Consider the following 24,044-nt stretch of genomic DNA (forward strand, 5'->3'; position numbering starts at 1 on the left):
ATATTACATGCTCCCGTCGGGAATTGAACCCTGGTCTCCCGCGTGACAAGCGGGGATACTTACCACTATACTAACGAGGACTTCTTTTCTAGCAAACAACACCCACACTTGGGGTTTCGTAAATTTCCACAGGAGCTACATTTATATTGTCACCGGACAATTACGGCACTTAATCGGACAACATTGCCTAAACTCAAACTAGAAATATATACATGCTCCCCGTCAGGGAATTGAACCCTGGTCTCCTGCGTGACAAGCGGGGATACTCACCACTATACTAACGAGGACCTCTTTTCTAGCAAACAACACCCACACTTGGGGTTTCGTAAATTTCCACAGGAGCTACATTTATATTATCACTGGACTATTACGGCACTAAATCGGACAACAATGCCTAAACTCAAACTAGAAATATATACATGCTCCCCGTCAGGGAATTGAACCCTGGTCTCCCGCGTGACAAGCGGGGATACTTACCACTATACTAACGAGGACTTCTTTTCTAGCAAACAACACCCACACTTGGGGTTTCGAAAATTTCCACTGGAGCTACATTTATAATATCACTGTACTGAAACGGACAACATTGGCCAAACTAAAATTAGAGATACATACATGCTCCCCGTCAGGGAATCGAACCCTGGTCTCCCGCGTGACAAGCAGGGATACTCACCACTATACTAACGAGGACCTCTTTTCTAGCAAACAACACCCACACTTGGGGTTTCGTAAATTTCCACACGAGCTACATTTATATTATCACATGACAATTACGGCACTGAAACAGACAACATTGGCCAAACTACAACTAGAGATACATACATGCTCCCCGTCAGGGAATTGAACCCTGGTCTCCCGCGTGACAAGCGGGGATACTTACCACTATACTAACGAGGACTTCTTTTCTAGCAAACAACACCCACACTTGGGGTTTCGAAAATTTCCACTGGAGCTACATTTATAATATCACTGGACTATTACGACACTGAAACGGACAACATTGGCCAAACTAAAACAAGAGATACATACATGCTCCCCGTCAGGGAATCGAACCCTGGTCTCCTGCGTGACAAGCAGGGATACTCACTACTATACTAACGAGGACTTCTTTTCTAGCAAACAACACCCACACTTGGGGTTTCGAAAATTTCCACTGGAGCTACATTTATAATATCACTGGACTATTACGGCACTGAAACGGACAACATTGGCCAAACTAAAACTAGAGATACATACATGCTCCCCGTCAGGGAATCGAACCCTGGTCTCCCGCGTGACAAGCGGGGATACTCACCACTATACTAACGAGGACCTCTTTTCTAGCAAACAACACCCACGCTTGGGGTTTCGTAAATTTCCACAGGAGCTACATTTATATTATCACCGGACAATTACGGCACTTAATCGGACAACATTGCCTAAACTCAAACTAGAAATATATACATGCTCCCCGTCAGGGAATTGAACCCTGGTCTCCCGCGTGACAAGCGGGGATACTTACCACTATACTAACGAGGACTTCTTTTCTAGCAAACAACACCCACACTTGGGGTTTCGTAAATTTCCACAGGAGCTACATTTATATTATCACCGGACAATTACGGCACTTAATCGGACAACATTGCCTAAACTCAAACTAGAAATATATACATGCTCCCCGTCAGGGAATTGAACCCTGGTCTCCCGCGTGACAAGCGGGGATACTTACCACTATACTAACGAGGACTTCTTTTCTAGCAAACAACACCCACACTTGGGGTTTCGAAAATTTCCACTGGAGCTACATTTATAATATCACTGGACTATTACGGCACTGAAACGGACAACATTGGCCAAACTAAAACTAGAGATACATACATGCTCCCCGTCAGGGAATCGAACCCTGGTCTCCCGCGTGACAAGGGGGGACACTTGCCACTATACTAACCAGGACTTCTTTTCTAGCAAACAACACCCACACTTGGGGTTTTGTAAATTTCCACAGGAGCTATATTTATAATATCACTGGAATATTACAGCGCTGAAGCGGACAACATTGGCCAAACTAAAACTGGAAATACATTCATGCTCCCCGTCAGGGAATCGAACTCTGGTCTCCCGCGTGACAAGCGGGGATACTAACCACTATACTAACGAGGACCTGTTTCCCGGGAAACCACACGCACACTTGGGGTTTCCTCAATTTCCATGAGAGCTACTTTTATAATATTACTGGACTATTACGGCAATGAAGCAGAACACATTGGCCAAACTAAAATTAGAAATACATACATACTCCCCGTCAGTTAATCGTACCGCGGTCTCCCGCGTGACAAGCGGGGATACTTACCACAATACTAACGAGGACCTGTTTTCTAGCAAACAACACCCATACTTGGGGTTTCTTATGTTTCCACTGGAGCTACATTTCTATTATCACTGGACTATTATGGCAATTAAGTGGACAACATTGGAAAAACTAAAACTAGAAATACATACATGCTCCCCGTCAGGGAATCGAGCCCTGGTCTCCCGCATGACAAGCAGGGATACTTAACACTATACTAACGAGGACCTGTTTTCTAGCAAACAACACCCACACTTGGGGTTTCGTAAATTTCCACTGGAGCTACATTTATAATATCACTGGACTATTACGGCACTGAAGCGGACAACATTGGCCAAATGAAAACTAGAAATACATACATGCCCCCCATCAGGGAATCGAACACTTGTCTCCCGTGTGACAAGCAGGGGTAAATTACTATTATACTAATGAGGACCTGTTTTCTAGCAAACAACACCCACACTTGGGGTTTCGTATGTTTCCACTGGAGCTACATTTATAATATCACTGGACTATTATGGCAATGAAGCAGACAACATTGGCCAAATGAAAACTAGAAATACATGCTCCCCGTCAGGGAATCGAGCCCTGGTCTACCGCGTGACAAGCTGGGATACTTAACACTATACTAACGAGGACCTGTTTTCTAGCAAACAACACCCACACTTGGGGTTTTGTAAATTTCCACTGGAGCTACATTTAAAATATCACTGGACTATTACAGCACTGAAGCAGAACACATTGGCCAAACTAAAAATAGAAATACATACATACTACCCGTCAGGGAATCGTACCCTGGTCTCCCGCGTGACAAGCAGGGATACTTTCCACTATACTAACGAGGACCTGTTTTCCAGCAAACAACACCCATACTTGGGCTTTCTTATGTTTCCACTGGAGCTACATTTCTATTATCACTGGACTATTATGGCAATTAAGTGGACAACATTGGAAAAACTAAAACTAGAAATACCTACATGCTCCCCGTCAGGGAATCGAACCCTGGTCTCCCATGTGACAAGCGGGGATACTTACCACGATACTAACGAGGACCTCTTTTCTAGCAAACAACACCCACACTTGGGGTTTCGTAAATTTCCACGGGAGCTACATTTATAATATCACTGGACTATTACGGCAATTAAGTGGACAAGATTGGATAAACTAAAACTAGAAATATATACATGCTCCCCGTCAGGGAATCGAACCCTGGTCTCCCGCGTGACAAGCAGGGATACTTTCCACTATACTAACGAGGACCTGTTTTCTAGCAAACAACACCCATACTTGGGGTTTCTTATGTTTCCACTGGAGTTACATTTCTATTATCACTGGACTATTATGGCAATGAAGTGGACATTGGCTAAACTAAAACTAAAAATACATACATGCTCCCCGTCAGGGAATCGAACCCTGGTCTCCCGCCTGACAAGCGGGGATACTTACCACTATACTAACGAGGACCTGTTTTCTAGCAAACAACACCCACACTTGGGGTTTCGTAAATTTCCACTGGAGCTACATTTAAAATATCACTAGACTTCTACGGCACTGAAGCGGACAACATTGGCCAAACGAAAACTAGAAATACATACATGCTCCCCATCAGGGAATCGAACACTTGTCTCCCGTGTGACAAGCAGGGGTAAATTACTACTATACTAACGAGGACCTATTTTCTAGCAAACAACACCCACACTTGGGGTTTCGTATGTTTCCACTGGAGCTACATTTCTATTATCACTGGACTATTATGGCATTGAAGTGGACATTGGCTAAACTGAAACTAGAAATACATACATGCTCCCCGTCAGGGAATCGAACCCTGGTCTCCTGCATAACAAGCGGGGATACTTTCCACTATACTAATGAGGACTTGTTTTCTGGCAGCCACACCAACTCTTGGGGTCTCGTAAATTTCCACGGGTGCTACATTTGTAATATCACTGAACCATTACGGCACTGAAGAAGACAACATAGACCAAACTAAAACTAGGAATACAGGTGTGTTCCCCGTCAGGGATTCGAACCCTGGTGTCCCGCGTGACACTTACCACTATACTAACGAGGACCTTTTTTCTGGCAACCACTCCCATTCTTGGGGTTTTGTAAGTTTCCAAGGAAGCTACATTTCTAATATGACTGAACTATTACGGCACTGAAGTAGACAACATAGGCCAAACTAAAACTAGGAATACAGATGTGATGCCCGTCAGGGAATAGAACCCTGGTCTCCCACGTTACAAGCAGGGATACTTACTATTATACTAACGAGGACTTGTTTCCTGGCAACCACACCCACTCTTGGGGTTTCGTAAATTTCCACGGGAGCTACATTTGTAATATCACTGAACTATTACGACACTGAAGTAGACAACATAGGCCCAACTAAAATTAGGAATACAGATGTTCTCCCCGTCTGGAATTCGAACCCTGGTCTCCGGTGTGACACTGTGTTTTTGGTGAATTAAAAAAAAACTTTTGGAGTAGACTTGCTACTTGTCAGATGACGGATATCATTTCTGCTTCAGCACAGAGTAGCTGTTTAAGCCGAGTGGTAATGAAATACAACAGACACTGACAGGTCTATGCATCTGCCTTTCTCTGAAGAACTACTGAGCGGGAGGAGACAGCCAGGTGAGGAAAAACTGTTCTTATCTATCGATTCAGTATTTTTATTATACAGACATTAGGCTGTTGTTGTTGTGCTATTAGCTAGCTAACGAATTTGGTAGCAAAGCAAGATAACTAAAAAGCTACTTCCCTGTATCGTTAATTATAGCAGTCATTCTTTAGTATTGCTTATGCAATAGGGGCACATTGCCTGTCCAAAACCTGTCATCTCCATAATGGATATATGTTCACTAAAAGGTTGCATTGTGCCCTTGTTTACATTTTTAATAGTGTCATTCTGTAAAGACAAAATATGTCTGGTGGTCTAGCTCTGATTTACATGTCCTGCTAAATTGCAGGTTTGAATATGGCAATACTCTCCTATAACAAAATAGACCTGCAGAAAGAAATTACTAATAACATATCTTACATATGCATAGTTGTATGCTTTATATAGAGATTTTCCTTAGCTTTGATTGTATATCTCACAATTTTGTTATTTATCATTGTTTATTAAACTCTGAAAGCTATGTGGTTCTGTTAATATTCTGTCCTAGATTGCGGTTAGATGTGCCCTTTTTTTGAGCACATGCACCTTTAGTGGTCTCCGTAGGGTCCTACCGGTGAGTCAGCGGCAAGCTGAGCCTCACCTGCGATTCCGCAACCTCTCACTAACTGCACTGGCTGCCATTCTATGAGAGCATGCTCCTCCTGTCCGTATGCTGGCAATAAAATGGCTAAGAAACATTTAATATATTTACTGATTTTTCATAATTTAGCTTATGTATATAATGTACTGTGGAAGTCAGCATAAAAAGACGAAAAAGATTTGAGTCTTGTTTAATTCTCAATGTCTTCCAACAAAAAAACAAAAATGGAATGAACCACAACCGTTGGTCACTTCACACCTCACCTACTCTCCTTCAAAATAAAAGCATACATTCTGGTGTGAAATATATACATTGTATCCACCACAATATATACATTGTATCCGCCACACAGGCCCCCCCTGAACACACAGAATGTCACAAACACAAAAACCCATAACATGCAAAACAACATTACAAGTATATAAAGAAAACAGACACACAATGGAAAAACTAAACAGCAGTGACAAACAAAGCAATTGAACTACCTAACGGTAACGGCTAGGGAGCTTAATAAGTCGGTCACCACGGCTTCTCTTCACCGGAACAGGGGTTGAAAGTGAAAAAGACTCTCCAGATCGTCTGTTACTGTCCCCTCAGGTGGACAGTTGTCCACCTGAGGGGAACAAATCAGCTGTTAGGGAAGGACCTGGAAGAGTGGGTAAAGACACTGGGGGACGACCACGGCGCGGTGGTTGAGCCAACTCAACTGGGTCCCCTGGTAACATGTGAGCTGGCTTCAGACGGTCCACAGAAATACTCTCCTGATTACCCCCCAACTCCACCAAAAAATCTTTAGGTCTCCTCTCCAAAACCTGGAATGGACCATCGTAAGGAGGCTGAAGTGGTGAGCGGTGTGAGTCATGGCGGATAAATACATACTCAGCAGACATTAGGTCCTTTGGCACAAACACCTGTGGAAGACAGTGATGTGCTGCTAACGGGGCAAAAGATCTAGATTCCCCATTTAGAACCGTTTTATTTCCCTGGGAATCAACCAAACCTGACGGACCCGGAAGAAATTCCCCTGGTACCCGCAAGGGCTGGCCCAGGACCAACTCAGCTGAAGAAAATCGCAGGTCCTCTTTTGGGACCGAACGCAGGCCCAACAAAACCCAAGGCATGCGATCTATCCAACTATTATCTACCAATGAGGCCCGCAAAGCAGCCTTCATTGTGCGATGGAACCTCTCACAAAGACCATTGGCCTGCGGATGGTAGGCAGCAGTACGGTGGAGTTTAACCCCAAGGCTCTCTGCAACTGTAGTCCACAACTCTGAAGTGAACTGGGGACCTCTGACAGAGGTCAAATCCAATGGCACACCAAACCGGGACACCCAGGAGGAGATAAATGCTCGAGCCACATTAGCCGAAGTGGTTGATGACAGTGGAACTGCTTCCGGCCATCGAGTAGTTCTGTCCACCATCGTCAGGAGATAGGTAAAACCTCTGGAAGGTGGAAGCGGCCCCACTAAGTCCACATGCACATGTTCAAACTTCCGTTGCGGAACAGGAAAGTGCTCCAGTGGAGCCTTAGTATGCCGTTGGACCTTGGCACGCTGGCAAGCCAAACAGGAAACCACCCATGTCCGTACATCTTTACGGAGTCCCGGCCACACAAACTTTGCCCCTACCAGTTTAACAGAAGCTTTGACGCCCGGGTGTGAAAGGGAATGAACTGCCTCAAAAACCCGCCGACGCCAACTAGAAGGGACCAAAGGCCGAGGTTTGCCAGTCGAGACATTGCAAAGAAGGGTTGTGCCACACTCATGGAAGGAGACCTCCTCTAAATGCAAACTGGATTCAGCTGCTTTAAAGGCCAGAATATTTGGGTCGGTCAGTTGGTCTGTGGCCATGGCGAGGTAGTCCACACCTAAATGCACAGAAGCAACCCTTGGTCTGGACAGCCAGTCAGCCACCAGATTATTCTTGCCAGCTACATGCTGAATGTCAGTAGTGAACTCTGAAATGGCAGATAAATGTCGCTGTTGCCGAGCCGACCACGGTTCAGAAACTTTTGCCATAGCAAAAGTGAGAGGCTTGTGGTCAACAAAAGCAGTAAAGTCCCTGCCCTCCAACATGAAGCGGAAATGGCGTGTTGCCAGAAAAAGGGCAAGCAGTTCCCTGTGCTATATTTTTTTTCAGCATCCCAGAGTTCCCTGCTAAAAAAAGCGAGGGGTTGCCAGGCACCATCTACCCATTGCTCACAAACTGCCCCAACTGAATAATCACAGGCGTCAGTTGTTAGAGCCACAGGAGCAACTGGAGATGGATGGGCCAAAAGCGCAGCATTAGCCAAGGCCTTCTTGGCATCATCGAATGCCTGCACCCTCTCAGGGGTCCACTCAATCTGCTGGTCCCCTTTTTTGCCTCTAAATGCTTCATACAAGGGGTGCATGAGGTGAGCTGCTCGTGGGATGAAACGGTTATAAAAGTTAATCATACCCAAAAACTCCTGCAGGGGCTTCACTGAGGGAGGGCGGGGAAAATCGGAAACTGCTTCAACCTTTGCAGGCAGGGGAACCGCCCCTTGAGAAGACACTTTGTGTCCCAGAAACTCAACAGCAGGCAGTCCAAATTGGCATTTAGCTGGGTTCACGATCAGGCCATGTTCACTGAGCCTAACAAACAGCTGCCGAAGGTGCACCATGTGTTCTTCCGCAGAGGGACTAGCCACCAATATGTCGTCCAAATAGACGAATGCCGTTGGACCGAATCCATAAGCCGCTGGAAAGTCTGCGCTGCGCCTTTAAGACCGAAGGGCATCCGTAAAAACTCAAAAAGACCAAAAGGCGTGATAACTGCGGTTTTGGGTACATCTAAGGGATGGACTGGAACCTGATGGTAGCCTCGCACCAAGTCCACCTTAGAGAACACGGTTGCTCCAGCCAGGCGGGCAGAAAAGTCCTGAATGTGAGGAATTGGGTACCTGTCATTACTGGTTGCGTTGTTAAGGCGCCGAAAATCCCCACAGGGTCGCCAACCCCCGTCTGCTTTGGGAACCATGTGCAATGGAGATGCCCATGGACTTTTGGAGCGCCGTACAATGCCAAGATGCTCCATGTTTGCAAACTCCTTCTTTGCTATCGCTAACTTCGCGGTGTCTAGGCGGCGCGCTCGCGCAAAAACCGGTGGACCGACTATACATGCTCCACTCCATGCTTAGCCACGGTAGCAGAAAATGTGGGAACCGTTAAAGATGGGAACTCTGCTAACAGACGCTGATACTCATCACCTGTGGCAAGCATGATGGCGAGAGGTCGTTGGCTGGGACCGCCAAGTTTACAGGGGTATGTATCAAAAGACACAGCATCTATTAAGCATCTATTAGCAACATGCACCAATAACCTAAAAGCACACAAAAAATCTGCACCCAAAATAGGTAAAGACACAGAAGCTATCACAAAGTCCCACTGAAACTGACGTCCGTTGAAACACACAGTCACCAACCTCGAGCCAAAAGTGCGAATCGGGGTGCCGTTAGCCGCGTCCAGTGGCAGTGGCGGTCCGTTACTTTTGCACAAAACGTCCGCTGACGAAACTGGCATGATGCTCCGCTGTGCACCCGAGTCCACCAGGAAACGCCGTCCCGAGACCTCATCCCTGATGAAAAGCAGCTTGTCGAGCTGCCGGCACACACAGCTGCTAGCGAACGCTGACGCACGAACGAACACGGAGGAATGCAGCGCTTCGCCTTCACTCCGACCGGCGATGGTAGAAACAGAGAACGTCGTCCTTCCGTCTCTCTGTCACCGCAGCCACGGCATCAAAAGGCTCCGACTCTCCATGTGTCACAACTGGTAGAAGTGCATTCACACTATAGTGCCTGGAAGCCAACAAAATCCGGTCCGCTTCTTCAGCCAGGGAGCGATAATCCTTGGTCCGGATCAGCGGGGAGCTGGCCAGCGCGGTGCGAACAGGTGGGGGAAGCTGGCGCAGAAACAGATGTGTAAAAAGGAAAGAAACATCTCCCGAGCCCAGTAATGCCAGCATGTTCTCCATCAGCTCAGAGGGTTTTGCGATCCCCCAAGCCATTCAGAGAGAGCAAGGGATCGGCCCGCTCCGCGTCTGACAGTTGGTAGAGCCGAAGCAGATTCTCCTTGAGACGCTGTATTTGTTAGCGGTTGGTGGGTTTTCCTCAGCAGACCCATCAGACGGCGTGTTGAAACGGAATCCAACGCAGCAACTACATGGAAGTACTTGGTCTCATCTGTGGTTATCCCACGGAGATGGAACTGGGCTTCCACATGTTGGAACCATGGTTCTGGATCGTGTTGCCAGAACTCTGGGAGCTTGATAACGGCAGCAAAAACAGAAGCGGCGGTTGGAGCAACGGCCGCCTGGCAAGAAACTGGGTCCGAAACCACAGCTGGCGGAGAAGCGGCGGCAGCATCTGGTGAGATTTCGTTAAAAAACATGTCCAGATGTTTGCAGATGTTCGGGGTCACCAATGTGGAAGTCAGCAGAAAAAGACGAAAAAGATTTGAGTCTTGTTTAATTCTCAATGTCTTCCAACAAAAAACCAAAAATGGAATGAACCACAACCGTTGGTCACTTCACACCTCACCTTCTCTCCTTCAAAATAAAAGCATACATTCTGGTGTGAAATATATACATTGTATCCACCACAATATATACATTGTATCCGCCACAGTACAGTGTTTTTTGTCGCCAACTGTCTGTGTGTATCGTGTTTTGTGTGCGGAGCGATCAGAAACCGCAGAGAAGACTAGAGGTGAGGCAGGCAGTTCTCTTGCCTCACCGCTGGAGGCGCTCATGATCCCAGATATTGTGCCTGCACAACTGCAGAGTAAGACACAGTGAGGTAGCCATGGAGCTAGCCACACAGTAAATAAGTAAAGTACAGCGATATATTTGTTTTCTTCTCTCTTCCGACGTCAACATGAAAGACTACATTTCTACACTTAAACAGTTTTCTAAAGTGGATTTTCAATTGAAGCAGGAGATAATAACTAAAGGAAGACCAACACCGGAGCTGAAAGTTTTACTTCAAGACAGTTTGATTCTCAAACGGAGTAGAAAAGACATGCCGAGGATAAAGTTGGCTTTGGATGAACGGATATTTTTGTGCAGAATTAGCGGTGCATGGATTTCATTGATACGTAAAGGTAAGACAGCAATAAGATGTTTTTTTTTAGTTCTTTTAATAAATGTGCGTTTTGTGGGCCACAGTTAATGTTTAAATAATTCAGTAAAGTAGAAGCGGTAGCTAATCTACCACAGCAATTATTTATTAATAAAACATTAAGCCTAAAACGTACAACAACAGACTAAATGTTCTGTTCTGTGTGCAAAATTATTGAATGTTTTTTGGTGTTAAATCCTGAAACATGAAGTGGCATTGTTGTCAGTTGCTATGGCAACGAGTCTGCGTATCTTTGCGAATACAGATCACTTTTGCTGTGGGTCATAGCACGAAATTAATACCTACATTTTTAAGTTTCACTGAGTTAACGCGGCTATGGATGACATGTAAAAGATTTGTCTTTTTGACCCCCAGCGTTTTATGCATGCGCGAAATTTCCGTAGGTCCAATAGAGCTTTGGAGCTGACGTCACAGCGTATGACTTTTACGTCGCTCGGCGCCACGTTTGCAGCCCACAGACCAAAACAAACTAGTCAGAACACCGGTGTTTTCATTGCATTAACGACCGCAGCTTAGTTGTTTTGCAAATTGGTTACTGGATATTTGCCCTCCGCGGAGTAAGGGACGTTCAGCTCAAGGTTGATCCGATTTATGAACGCTAATTTCGGCCAGCTGTTCTCTACCGATGCCTCCCGTAGGGACCGTCAATTTCCGAACACTGCTGTAAATAAATGCTTTGTCTTGTGACCAACTTATACAAAAAGTGGTAATTCATGCTATTAAACGAGGCACACTATCCTCTATAAAATGTTTAAGTTATATTAAATATTTTAAATATTAAATGTTTTCTTCAATAGCTTCCAAATTGTGTGCCCCGTTAACTCAAAATCTGAGTGAAATTATTCTACTAGACTAGCGGTTCTCAACGTGGGCGGTACCGCCCCCCAGGGGGCGTTCAGAGGACGGCAGGGGGCGCTGGTGGACATTTTTACAAAAGGGGGGCGCTGGGATGCCTTTGGGGGGCGTTTGGTCAAAGGTAAACTTTACACCTTAAATGCACAACAATGCCAGTTTAGACTTTGAGCAACTTGTTAAAACTGTATTGTGTAACATTAAAACATGTTTGGCTGCAACTGTATCGATGGCAGCTCTTCTTCTATTCAGTGTTTGTAGCTTCTGTTAGCTTCTTGGCGCAGCTCCGTTCTCCTGCTACTGGTAGCTAAAATCACGATACCCTCACTGTGTATCCCTCTGAAAAATAAAGAAATCAAGAAATCCCTCCATGGGTGATACCAGGATAGAGAGCGTTCATTTTATAGCGTTAACACCGGAGCTGTAAGTGGTCCGGTATGAAACGAGGGTGATAGAACAACACATCACTTTTAAATTTCAATAATCAGAATGCAGGAACTGTTTCCGTTGTTTTAAAAGGTTTATGTCAGCCTGCCTTTTCCCCATCGATACGCTTCCCGACCGCCCTGCACCTTAGGGGCTTAAAAAAAAACTCCATGCAGAGAGACCGGGGCCGGGAATTGAAACCAGAACCTTCTTGCTGCAAGGTAACATTGCGCAAAACTCTGAAACAGGAGAAGCGGGACATAAAACGGAGCGACGAACTAGATGTGAATTATGGCATAAAAACAGAGAATCCGACGCTGAACAGTGAAAAAATCAACACATGATGTGAAACACATGACGATTAGGCGGCGCAGCAGGTGATGAGATTACTGGTGGTGAGCGTCAATAAACGATAAAATAAATGTAGCAACAGGAAAGAAACTAAAGTGGACATAGCAATAAACCAAGATAGGATAAAACTAATCAAATGAAACTAAATGGAAATGAATGAAGAACAAAATGCAAGAATAAACTAAGAACTAAAGTAAATACAGAGGAATAAACTGGTATGGCAAGACCTTTAGAGCAATAATTAATACAGAGGACTGAATGGCAAGAATAAACAGACACTATTTCCACATAAAAGGTAAAATAATGTTGAAATGTCATGGGTCTAGTACTGAGAATAAATATATCGTACAGACCATAACAGTAAGTAACATCACTTACTTATGTTTTTAATTAGATTTGATATATTTATTTCTGGGGCTGCACAGTGGCACAGTTGGTAGAGCTGTTACCTTGCAGCAAGAAGGTTCTGGGTTCGATTCCCAGCCCTGGTCTCTCTGCATGGAGTTTGCATGTTCTCCCTGTGCATGCATGGGTTTTCTCCAGGTACTCCGGTTTCCTCCCACAGTCCAAAAACATGACTGTCAGGTTAATTGGCCTCTCCAGATTGCCCCTTGGTGTGAGTGTGTGTGTGCATGGTTGTGTGTCTCTGTGTTGCCCTGCGACAGACTGGCGACCTGTCCAGGGTGACCCGCCTCTCACCCGGCACGCTAGCTGGAGAGGAACCAGCAACCCTCCTGACCCCACTGAGGGACAAGGGTGTAAGAAAATGGATGGATGGATATTTATTTCTTCAATATTATTTTTCATATCAGTGTTGATGTCATGAGGCTGATGACTCCATGACACTTTCAATTTGACTCATTAGGATTTGAATAAGAACCAGATTTGTTCTTTGTAATTTCTGTCCAGTAAAACTATTAATCTATAATCAATAGACAGGTCTATATAAAGATATAATCCATGTTTCTGTCTCATATTTGTATGGCATTAAAAGGACCTGGAACTTTAGTTTTTCCACTGAAAGCTCTGGTTTGCACAATAAATGCCATGTGGGTGAAGTTTTATGGATGATGCTCTGATGTCCCATTCTCCTGAAGGCAGCACAGAGCTGCACCACCAGAAACTGACGAACACTGAAGAGAAGAAGAGTTATGATTAATGTAGTTACAGTTCTATCCATGTTTTAATGTTGCACAGCTCAGTCGTTTTGCAAATAGTTCAAAGTTTAAACTGGCATGGTGTACATCTTTTATCTGGCTATTTTGTGGAATATTTAACAACTAGAAAATGGCACATAAGAATATTATTTCCACTCTGATTGGCTGCTGTTAGGCCTACAGATTTTAACTTGAATGTTCATTGCATTTTTTGTTCATTGCCTGTGAAAATAATTTCTATTCCCATGACTTTTTTGTTCTCTGGGAAAATAGTTGATAAATACAGAAACAAGCATAAAAATCAAAACATCTACAAAAGTGATAATAATATTAATGATAAAATAATAGTCAGTGCAAAGTAGCCTGCAAATTCTTTGGTGGGGGGCAGAGAGGGACCTGGATAAAGGCTGGGGGGGGCAGTGAGGGACCTGGATAAAGGCTGGGGGGGCGCTGGGCTGAAAAAGGTTGAGAAACACTATTAGACAATTAATTTAATTTCACATAATTATCGCGGTAGAAGCCATTTGTTTGTTAAATACTTAATGAAACATATTTACCGTGTTTTATGTTTGTTGTAAATGACATATAGTCATAGCAGGCACGTGCAGGGGGGGGGGGGATATCTGGGGGTGCTTGATCACCTGCCCTTTTTGCTCCTTGCCCCCAAGTGCCATTTTGGTAAATTTTTTGTTTTGTTTTGTTTTTTTTGTTTTGGTATTATTATTTTCTAAGTCCTCTTCTGACACATAATAACATGTACTAAAATTATTAGTTTTTTGTTTTTTTTGTACAACATAATAAGCCGGTCACCTTGTTACCTTTGACCTTTTGCCCGTGACGCATGACCCAGTTGCCTCTCGCGCAGTGCGATAAGGCAGCTAACTGGAGCTCAACGTAGCGAACGTTCCAGATTACAGAACCATTTTTGGTGAATTAAAAAAACGTTTTTGGTGAATAAAGTGGACTTGCTGCTTGTCAGATGACGGAAGTATCGTTTCTGCTTCAGCTCGGAGTCGCGGTTTAAGCAGAGAGGTAATGAAATACAACAGACACTGACAGGCCTCTGCGTCTGCCTTTCTCTGAAGAACTAGTGAGCGGGAGGAGACAGCCAGGTGAGGAGAAACTGTTCTTATCCATCGATTCACTATTTTTATCATACAGACATTAGGCTGTTGTTGTTGTGCTATTAGCTAGCTGCTAGCTAACGATTTTGCTAGCAAAGCAAGATAACTAAAAAGCTTCTCCCCTGTATCTTTTTCCTTTGTTGCATAATGTACTTTTCATTTATTCTAGCATTAGGTAAATGTATCTTGAAGGAGAATAACACTTAAATAAAAGTCCAACAAGGATATTCATTTAAAATAAAAAATAACTCACCCTGAATGACCAAGATAGATATAATAAATGTAATAAAAATGTCATTAATGAAGGAAAATAAAACTCAACCCAGACTTTAAGGTTAGGGTCTGGTTCGCAGAGTATGAAGTTGAATTTGATTCCCAATTATTCAATGAAAACAAAAAATTAACCTCAGTTAAGTAAAATACAATTGTAATCAAAACTTCTGGAATTGTAATGATTCCTTTAATAAAAAAGTTTTGTTTAAAAGACTTTTTTAATATACCATTGTTAATCTAAACTTAATATTTAATCATTACAATTCCTGTTTTAATCCCTAGCCTCCTGAAAAATACCCTTCTGAAGTCCCGCCATGGCACCTCAAATGATTAAGTGACACAAGTGCAAAGGGTTAATAGTTTGAGTCATGCAGAACTGATTTGACCGTTTCCATAGCAACGATCAGAAACAAGACGAATGTCTTGACTACAGAGACTCATTGTAACTATGACCTCATCTATGACATAGATCCAAGAACATCTGAGGTTATGAATGCTTGGATCTCAAAACAGGAGGTTATATCCAAGGATCTCATTGAGCTTTAACAGCGTGTTTGAAAAACATTAAAATGCAACAAATCGGCATCGCTAGTTTGTTTTTCCCCCTCTCATTTGGAGCCGGTTATTTGGTAACAACGGGAGTGAGAAAGATGTTTAACAAACTACTTCCAGGAATTACATTCGACATCAGTAGTTACCAGGACGAGAATGACTATGATGAGTTTGATGAATACCTCTTTAAACCTTCCCCAGCTGTGAAGAAAAACCCAGAGCAAGCTGCCCCGGCTGGGGCAGTTTGCTCATCAGGCCACAGCAAGCAAAATACATATGATGGAGACAATGCTGATGAAGGGAATGATTCCTGCAATCATCCTAAAGTGCATAGATTAAGAAGGGTTGGAGCGATAAGGAGGAAAAAGAGGCATCCAAAAGCTCAACCTCAACCTCTGCTCTAAAGATAGAGGCATTAAAAGACTGGACACATCAAGAGAAATCTGACCTAGGGGACAATTTCTCTTATGCCAAAGAACAAACTTCCCCGGCTGGGGAAGTTGTATTGAAAAGGAGACCGTTGAGTTTAAAAGCTCAGCCTCTCTGCTGATAGTGGCATTAGAAGACTGGACACATGAAGAGAAATCGTCCTAGGGAACGATTTCTAAAAAACAAACTTCCCCGGCTGGGGAAGTTTGCGGTGAAAAGGAGACCATTGAGTCTAAGAGCTCAACCTCTACTCTGACAAATGCGGCATTAGAAGACCAGACCCATCAAGAGAAATCTATCCTAGGGAACGATTTCTCTAATCCCAAAGAACAAACTTCCCCGGCAGGGGAAGTTTGGATTGAAAAGAGACCATTGAGTCTAAAAGCTCAACCTCTGCTCTGACGAAAGCGACATGAGAAGACAGGACCCAACAAGAGAAATCTGTCCTAGGGGACGATTTCTCTAGTCTTAAAGAACAAACTTCCCCAGCTGGGGAAGTTTGGATTGAAAAGGAGACCGTTGAGTTTAAAAGCTCAACCTCTCCGCTGATAGTGGCATTAGAAGACTGGACCCATCAAGAGAAATCTGTCCTAGGGAATGCTTTCTCTAATTTCAAAGAACAAACTTCCGCTCCCGGGGAAGTTTTCTGTGAAACAGCAACAGCTGAGACTGAACACTCAACTACTCCTTTGATGAAAACGGTATTAGAAGACTGGACCCCTGAAGAAACCACTTTCCAGGTAATGATTTTTCCAATCATCCCTAGGAACAAACATGGATGCAGAGATATGGATATGGATGGATATGTTAATAAACAGTGAAAAACTTGCATAAAGTGTAAGGGAGTTGTAATTACAAGTGTCCATCCATTTCAACCATCCATTTTCTTCCTCTTGGGGCGGGTCACGGAGGTAGCAGCTTAAGAAGGGTGGTCTAGACTTCCCTCTCCCCAGCCACCGGTTCCATGTCCTCTGGGGGAATCCTAAGGCGTTCCCAGGCCAGCCGAGAGACATAGTCCCTCCAGCGTGTCCCGGAACACCTCACCAGGGAGGCGTCCAGGAGGTATTCTGACCAGCCTCCTCAACTGGCTCGTCTTGACGTGAAGGAGCCTCCCAGATGACCAAGCTTCTCAGCCTATTTCTAAGGGAGAAACCTATTGTAAACCTTATAATAATATACTATTTATTATAAAGAATATTACTATTTGTCTGTATAAATAGTAATATTATTACTTATAAGATTACTATTATAATATAAATATATAAATAATATACACTGTTCAAAAAAATAAAGGGAACACTTGAACAACACAATATAACTCCAAGTAAATCAAACTTCTGTGAAATCAAACTGTCCACTTAGGAAGCAACACTGATTGACAACGGGGACCCTAATCGGGTCAATCAGTGTTGCTTCCTAAGTGGACATGATTTCACAGAAGTTTGATTTACTTGGAGTTATATTGTGTTGTTTAAGTGTTCCCTTTATTTTTTTTTAGCAGTATATATTTATATATAATAAACACATAATAATAAACACACAGTGTTTTTTTTTAATCATAACAAGTATTTTTTAATTACAAAAACACTTTTTTTAATCACAATAGTACGGTATTATAAGACTAATCACTATTGTGATTAAAAAACAATAGTAATATCATATAAAGTTATATAACAGTTATATATGCCATGTGGGTGACGTTTTATGGATGATACTCTGATGTCCCATTCTCCTGAAGGCAGCACAGAGCTGCACCACCAGAAACTGACGAACACTGAAGAGAAGAAGAGTTATGATTAATGTAGTTACAGTTCTATCCATGTTTTAATGCTGCAGCTCAGTCGGTTTGCAAATAGTTCAAAGTTTATACTGGCATGTTGTACATCTTTTATCTGGCTATTTTGTGGAATATTTAACAACTAGAAAATTGCACATAAGAATATTATTTCCACTCTGATTGGCTGCTGTTAGGCCTACAGATTTTAACTTGAATGTTCATTGCATTTTTTGTTCATTGCCTGTGAAAATAATTTCTATTCCCATGACTTTTTTGTTCTCTGGGAAAATAGTTGATAAATACAGAAACAAGCATAAAAATCAAAACATCTACAATAGTGATAGTAATATTAATGATAAAATAATAGTCAGTGTAAAGTAGCCTGCAAATTCTTTGGTGGGGGGCAGTGAGGGACCTGGATAAAGGCTGGGGGGGCGCTGGGCTGAAAAAGGTTGAAAAACAATGTACTAGACCATATAAATGAGGCACACTCATCTTTATTACATATTAACACTTTTTATATTTTTTTAGCCATTTCTTTAGTATTTTTCTTCAATAGATTCTAGGTCATGTGACCTATTGACTCAAAATCTGTGAATTATTCTACTAAATTATATAGATGAGGCATATTTTTCTTCCATTTGACCCCTTTTTTTATTTAACCAAATGTATATTTATTTTATTTTTTTTTAAGTTCATAAAATGTATTACCTCAGATGATAAGCATATTTGTAACCTGTAATGTTCAATTACATAAAATTCTAGGACTGGATCTATTTCATTACATGTTTACTTACCTGAAATATGTTAACTACAACAAATATTTACTTAAAGTGTGATCCATTTCTTAAAATTTACGTAATCTTTGTTTAATTACACATTTAAAGATTTGCTCTTTCATCTGGTTTGTGTCATAATGTGGTGTGGCGGTGGACACAAACGCCACACCACATACTTTATATATAACTATATAAAGTTATATCATAACTTTCTGAAGTTATGATATAACTTTATAAAGTTATACCTTCATAAAATAACTTTATGAAGATATTTTTAATAAACTAAATTAATCCAAAATCCAGGGAAAACAAGGAAATCCAAAACAATGAAACAGGAGACACAACGGATAACAAAGGTAACGACTGGCAACGTGGTGAAGATCTAAACAAAGAAAAAAACCTAACTAGAATTACTAAAGGAAGATTATATATGTATATATAAATATGACTTGAACATGGAAGAACAACTGAACATAGTGTGATCAAATTAAGAAATAAACATTACTAGAAACACTGCAGTGAGGCTGAAATAAGAAATGACTAGAAGGATAAAATACAATTAAACTATAGTCATTAAAGAAGGCTTGACATGGACTCAGACAAACAAGGACAGAACCTTAACTAAAGAATTAACCTAACTAGAAACACTATAAAGGGCTGAAAATAAGGAAAGCAATAATATAATTCTAACTACACTAAATACCTCAATATCAAAAGAATCATGAAGGATTAAACCAGGGGTGTCCAAAGTCAGTCCATCCTGCACGTTTTAGTTCTCTACCTGGTGGTAATAACAAACCTTTTCAGCTTGTCAATGTTCCTTAGGCCATCTAACGAGCCATCATTTGATCCAAGTGCGTTAAACCAGGGAGAGAACTAAAACATGCAGGATGCCGGGCCTCCAGGACCCACTTTGGGCACCCCTGGGCTAAACATAAGCTAAATAAAATGAAAAGCAAAACATACCCAAAAACCCAGTGTTCTGACAGACGTCTGATTATATAATTGTTAACTTTAATCACATAAAATGTTTATTTAAAAATATAATCTATCACGTGTATTTTTATTACCTGAAATATTTTCAATATCAAATTTTTACTTTAAATGTGATTCATTTCTTCACCTGTTTACATGCAACTTGAATCAAATGTTTCACGAATGTTTACCACATGAAATTATTCAATGAGAGAAAACAGCCACTTCCAACTGTACACATATTTCTGCAGCCTTGCTGAGCTCCTCTCCTGGCCTCGTCAGCCTCTCCTTGCTGACGAGGAGATTTACCTCCTCTGGGGTAAATAATAAAAACAGTCTCTGTAACTCGCTCCCCCACTTGATGATTTTGCTGTATCGCCTCTTTAATGCTTCGGACCCATGTCGGTCCGACGCTTGGGCGTTTACCTTGCAGTGACCCATATTCAGCGCTGGAACCCAGTCAGATCCATTTCATACGTCGGTTTGCCTTTAAGAGCACATATCATAATACACATCAGTATTAATACTGTAAATTTAATAACACTAGTAAAATAGTTTACTTCAATAATGTAATAACCTCGATGTCCACTGACAAAACTCGGACTATGCTACCTAAACAATATTAGCCCGACCTAAGCAAGGTTGACCCACTTAAATGAACTCAACATAAACGGAACATGAACACTAGGACAAAATCATAGCAAAAAATTATGACACAACATCAACAAAGCAAATTTAGACACTCAACAGAATGGAAATGTCTGGAAGTAACTTGTAGGCATCTGGGGATGTTGGAGAAGGTAACATCAGGACGTCTCAACCGCTGACACCCAGGACATTCGTCTTCTTCTCGTTAGCTCCGATAGCCTAGCCTCCTCGCGTTGTTTTCAAGCAGAAAAATAGTGAAACAAAAATCCGTTTTCCATCTTTTTACCTTTTCGGTCGTGTGATCGGACATTACACGCAATAACGCAACAAGTTCGTGCCATAGCTAAAATATCTGAGAGACAGTTTTTGTCGGTGGCAACAAAGATGGCGCTGATACCCCTCCGACTAGAGCAGTGACGTCACGCTCCGAAGCGCTATAACAGGCATGTCCAAAGTCCGACCCGGGGGCCAAATTTCATCCGGCCCGCAGCCTCCGTCATAAAATCAATAACGTCTGGCCCGCACGTAGAATTAATACGTTGGGCATCAGTACTGTTACCTGCATAGGGTGTAGCTTACACATTAAATGCTGTTCCTCATTTACCCACTGAGTCAGACCATTTGCAGCTGGAGCTCATTGAGCTGCAGAGTGACGCAGAGAGCCGCGGTCGGCACCAGCAGCTTTCTCTCGCGAACTTTAACCGACAGCTGGATAAGCACAGGTTTCGAGAGATTCGGTTTGGTAAGAAAATGCTAAGCTTGTTTGGGTCAACGTTAGGGTTGCCACCTGTCAGAAATCAAAACAAGGGACGCGTCGTCCTAGTCTCATAGTTGGACGCAATATTGCAACACCGCTAGTGAAACAATGACAGGGGCAGCCTACTATATAAAGTACTCGGGGGCCACTTCTTTGTTATTACACGTACACATTTGTAGAATACGTAACAAATCGCGTCCCGTTTCGGTTCAATACGGGACGCTGCATTTAACAGTCAAATACGGCACGGTTCCGTATTTTACAGGACGGGTTGCAACCCTAGCTGACGTGTAAGACATTCTCGGTTGTGAACTTAAATAACGGACTCTCACTTACGAGACATCTTGCGCATCAATACCACTGCCTTTGAGCGAGGCAGTGGTATGTGCCGCAGTCCAGAACTCAGTATCACATTAATAAGAATGACAAGTCATGTCATTTATAGTAAATCTCTGAATAAATTTGTTTTTTTTAAGATCAAAATAAGTCATAAATTCAGACAAGTTTTCACTTTTCACTCCAGAATAAACTTTTAAAAATCTGATCAACATTTACTAATATGTCATATTTCAAATGCCTCTGTAACACAGATGAGAAGGGTATTTTATGTACATTAGATAAATGGGCCAATAGGTTCGGCTATCGGAGCATGGTGGGGTGTTTAAATGACACACAAAGGCAGTTAAATGAATTTAAAGAACTGCTTTAGTGACATAAACCATAAAATTGACAAACAGTTGTACGAGACACACAATTATGAGAATAAAATTACATACAATGAAATACAAGAAATAATAAAAATACTTGGCTAAGTGCTAGTTCTCAGTTTTACATCTTTTGGGTGCAACCTGGTAATCTGAATTCTAGATAGTAATAAGCAACAGATTAATCAATTTCAGTTCCAATTAGGTTCAACTCAACACCGTTCACATGAGGAGAATTTCCTACACAGCAGTTTGTTATAAAGTTCCAAAAGGTAAGGTCAGAAATTCCAGGATTAAACAATAAGAATGAAAAATGTCAGTCAGTGGTCTCACTCATAACCAACTGTGTGAAGATGTGAGTGATACAGGCCTACCACACCGCGGGGTGCAGCAGGACTCCAAATGGAAAAGAATGAATCCAGTTCTTTTTAAGTCCAGGTGGGAAGGCTGGCCATCGAAGTCACAGGAGGAATCCACCTCAGGAACAATCCAGCATAAAATAAAATTTAAAAAAAACCTGACCTGTCAACAGACAGGACCAACAGAATAATATAATTTTATTAAGCTGTTCTAGCTTTAATCATGTTTCTGTAGACATATTTGACAATTTGTTATCAAATAGTTTGCAACAAAACAATTCTCCTTTACCTCAATGCAGTATTTTACTACATCGTCAATTTACTTTTCTGTAAATTGCAAAAGCATTTTTTTCAAACACAATATTAAACATTACATTTGACCTAAAATCAGTAAAAGTTAACATTTGAATAATTAAATAGTTCAGATAAATAATATTATTCAACAAAAATGTGATAAACAGAACAAAAACCCAAATGAAAGGCACAGAATATGCTCACCGATCTCAATGCGACACGCTTGGGACAACAATTTGGTGGATCTCAGTCAGAACCCGTGGGGCACTAGATAATGTAACAAGGCATATTTTCCATGCTTTAACCTCAATAATATGAGCTTTCATCGTGAACAAAGTAAGATTATACGGCAATTCAAGCTTTACCTTCAACTGAAGGGAGAACGAAATGAAACCAGTAGCCTTTAGCTCTAACGGTGCTCGGCCGAAAAACTAAAGTCTTTTTTTTTTTCTTCTCATTTGAAAACTTCCAGCTTTGAAGTCGGATGATAACCAACCACTATATCTAGGAAAGGGTTTGTTTAGAGTTCGTATCAGGTACTATAACCGTTTTAACACAGACTCTCACGCTGCTCAGCTTAACGGTTCTCTTCTTATGGCCGATCTCTTCCGCTCACACACACAGGAAAGAAGGGCGGGACTTGCAGCGGCACTCTGAATTCTGATCGGTTTAAACACACTGGAAACTAAACTTCCTATTGGCTAGGCAGACCACCTAGCTTCCCTAACCTCCGTTTCTTAAAGAGGCATCCCCATTTTATGTGGGTTACACCTGCACTTGTTAATATGACTGTTACTTGCCATTTTTTGTTATTTTATTTAAAAATTCTGTAAATATTGAACTGCCATGGTGAGATTTTTTATGTTTCAAATGTAATTTGCACACAAGAGTACAATTACTTCTGTTTAACCGTTAGGAAAAAAAAGTTAGTGTTAAAAAAGTGAAGTTAAGTGAATATTCAATTGCATATGATATGCATGTTTCAAATGAACCAAAATGCTTAAGATCGCTGAAATTAAAATAAAATAGCAAATTTAAAACATAGAATGGCTTGCTGAAATGTGTTTAAAGGTCGGCCCCCCTACATTTTTAACACACCAAATCTGGCCCCCTTTTATTCAAAGGGGGCCAGACTTCAACCTCACCGCACGTCACTGAGATATATATATATATATATATATATATATTTGTGGCAGGAGCAGTGTGGTAAGAATTGGTAACTTAAATTAAAAGCACCATTTTTAATAAAGATAAAATTGGTTGCAAAGACTCCACTAAAAAGTTACCTTTAAGGCACACAGACCCACTACAGATGAGGTTTTTGACAATCTCACACTTCAACAATTTTATTTACTACACAATTGATTTGGTTCAATCAAAAATACTAGTCTAAAATCACTCACACATTAAAAGTCAGTTCTAGCACAACTCAAAGATAGGAGTGAAATTCGGGGTAGTGTCCTAAAAAAAGAAACACAGCAAACCAAACAGGGCAAACACAAAAGAAAATCGTGCACCAAACCAGAAGGAGTACCACCACCCGGAAAGTCCACCACCACCAACACTAACACCACGAGCTGGCCGTTCTTGTCAAAATAAAGGGGAAAAAAAGACATGGAAATTACAGACAATATAATACAATTCAGTCCACGACAACTCAAGCAGCAATAGTCCAAATTAAGAGTCTGTCCTGGGAGAAACCGATCCGCTGCAGCAGACGCCACTCAGAGCGGCACTAGAAGGATTAGTCCGACCTGGTCACCAATCAGCCACACTTAACGAGTGACAGGAGCCAACTTTACACCGACCAGGACGGTGGGCATGAAGCCAGCAA

At 42.0% G+C, this 24,044-nt stretch overlaps 1 long non-coding RNA gene and 11 other non-coding genes across 13 annotated transcripts; all 12 read right to left on the reverse strand.

Moving 5' to 3' along the window:
* Window positions 1–215: 215 nt before the first annotated feature.
* trnad-guc (transfer RNA aspartic acid (anticodon GUC)) lies at window positions 216–287 on the reverse strand. The gene has a single exon. It is a non-coding gene; the product is annotated as a tRNA-Asp (tRNA).
* A 135-nt stretch (window positions 288–422) lies between these two features.
* Window positions 423–494, reverse strand: trnad-guc (transfer RNA aspartic acid (anticodon GUC)). Its single transcript has one exon. It is a non-coding gene; the product is annotated as a tRNA-Asp (tRNA).
* A 124-nt stretch (window positions 495–618) lies between these two features.
* On the reverse strand, window positions 619–690 carry trnad-guc (transfer RNA aspartic acid (anticodon GUC)). Its single transcript has one exon. It is a non-coding gene; the product is annotated as a tRNA-Asp (tRNA).
* Window positions 691–825: 135 nt separating this feature from the next.
* Window positions 826–897, reverse strand: trnad-guc (transfer RNA aspartic acid (anticodon GUC)). Its single transcript has one exon. It is a non-coding gene; the product is annotated as a tRNA-Asp (tRNA).
* Window positions 898–1,032: 135 nt separating this feature from the next.
* Window positions 1,033–1,104, reverse strand: trnad-guc (transfer RNA aspartic acid (anticodon GUC)). The gene has a single exon. It is a non-coding gene; the product is annotated as a tRNA-Asp (tRNA).
* Window positions 1,105–1,239: 135 nt separating this feature from the next.
* On the reverse strand, window positions 1,240–1,311 carry trnad-guc (transfer RNA aspartic acid (anticodon GUC)). Its single transcript has one exon. It is a non-coding gene; the product is annotated as a tRNA-Asp (tRNA).
* Window positions 1,312–1,446: 135 nt separating this feature from the next.
* trnad-guc (transfer RNA aspartic acid (anticodon GUC)) lies at window positions 1,447–1,518 on the reverse strand. Its single transcript has one exon. It is a non-coding gene; the product is annotated as a tRNA-Asp (tRNA).
* A 135-nt stretch (window positions 1,519–1,653) lies between these two features.
* trnad-guc (transfer RNA aspartic acid (anticodon GUC)) lies at window positions 1,654–1,725 on the reverse strand. The gene has a single exon. It is a non-coding gene; the product is annotated as a tRNA-Asp (tRNA).
* Window positions 1,726–2,067: 342 nt separating this feature from the next.
* trnad-guc (transfer RNA aspartic acid (anticodon GUC)) lies at window positions 2,068–2,139 on the reverse strand. The gene has a single exon. It is a non-coding gene; the product is annotated as a tRNA-Asp (tRNA).
* Window positions 2,140–3,513: 1,374 nt separating this feature from the next.
* On the reverse strand, window positions 3,514–3,585 carry trnad-guc (transfer RNA aspartic acid (anticodon GUC)). The gene has a single exon. It is a non-coding gene; the product is annotated as a tRNA-Asp (tRNA).
* A 132-nt stretch (window positions 3,586–3,717) lies between these two features.
* Window positions 3,718–3,789, reverse strand: trnad-guc (transfer RNA aspartic acid (anticodon GUC)). The gene has a single exon. It is a non-coding gene; the product is annotated as a tRNA-Asp (tRNA).
* Window positions 3,790–17,531: 13,742 nt separating this feature from the next.
* On the reverse strand, window positions 17,532–23,346 carry LOC103477748 (uncharacterized). Of its 2 annotated transcripts, none has more exons than XR_014090512.1 (3): window positions 22,576–23,346; window positions 19,875–22,477; window positions 17,532–17,691 (listed from the first exon to the last, which is right to left on the reverse strand). It is a non-coding gene; the product is annotated as an uncharacterized LOC103477748 (long non-coding RNA). The 2 variants fall into 2 exon arrangements; XR_014090515.1 differs by lacking the exon at window positions 17,532–17,691 and having other exon boundaries at window positions 19,471–19,935; window positions 20,197–22,477; window positions 22,576–23,345.
* Window positions 23,347–24,044: the final 698 nt, after the last annotated feature.

Source organism: Poecilia reticulata, chromosome 2, assembly GCF_904066995.2.
Source record: "Poecilia reticulata chromosome 2, P_reticulata-male-v2, whole genome shotgun sequence".
NCBI classification, from domain to species: domain Eukaryota; kingdom Metazoa; phylum Chordata; class Actinopteri; order Cyprinodontiformes; family Poeciliidae; genus Poecilia; species Poecilia reticulata.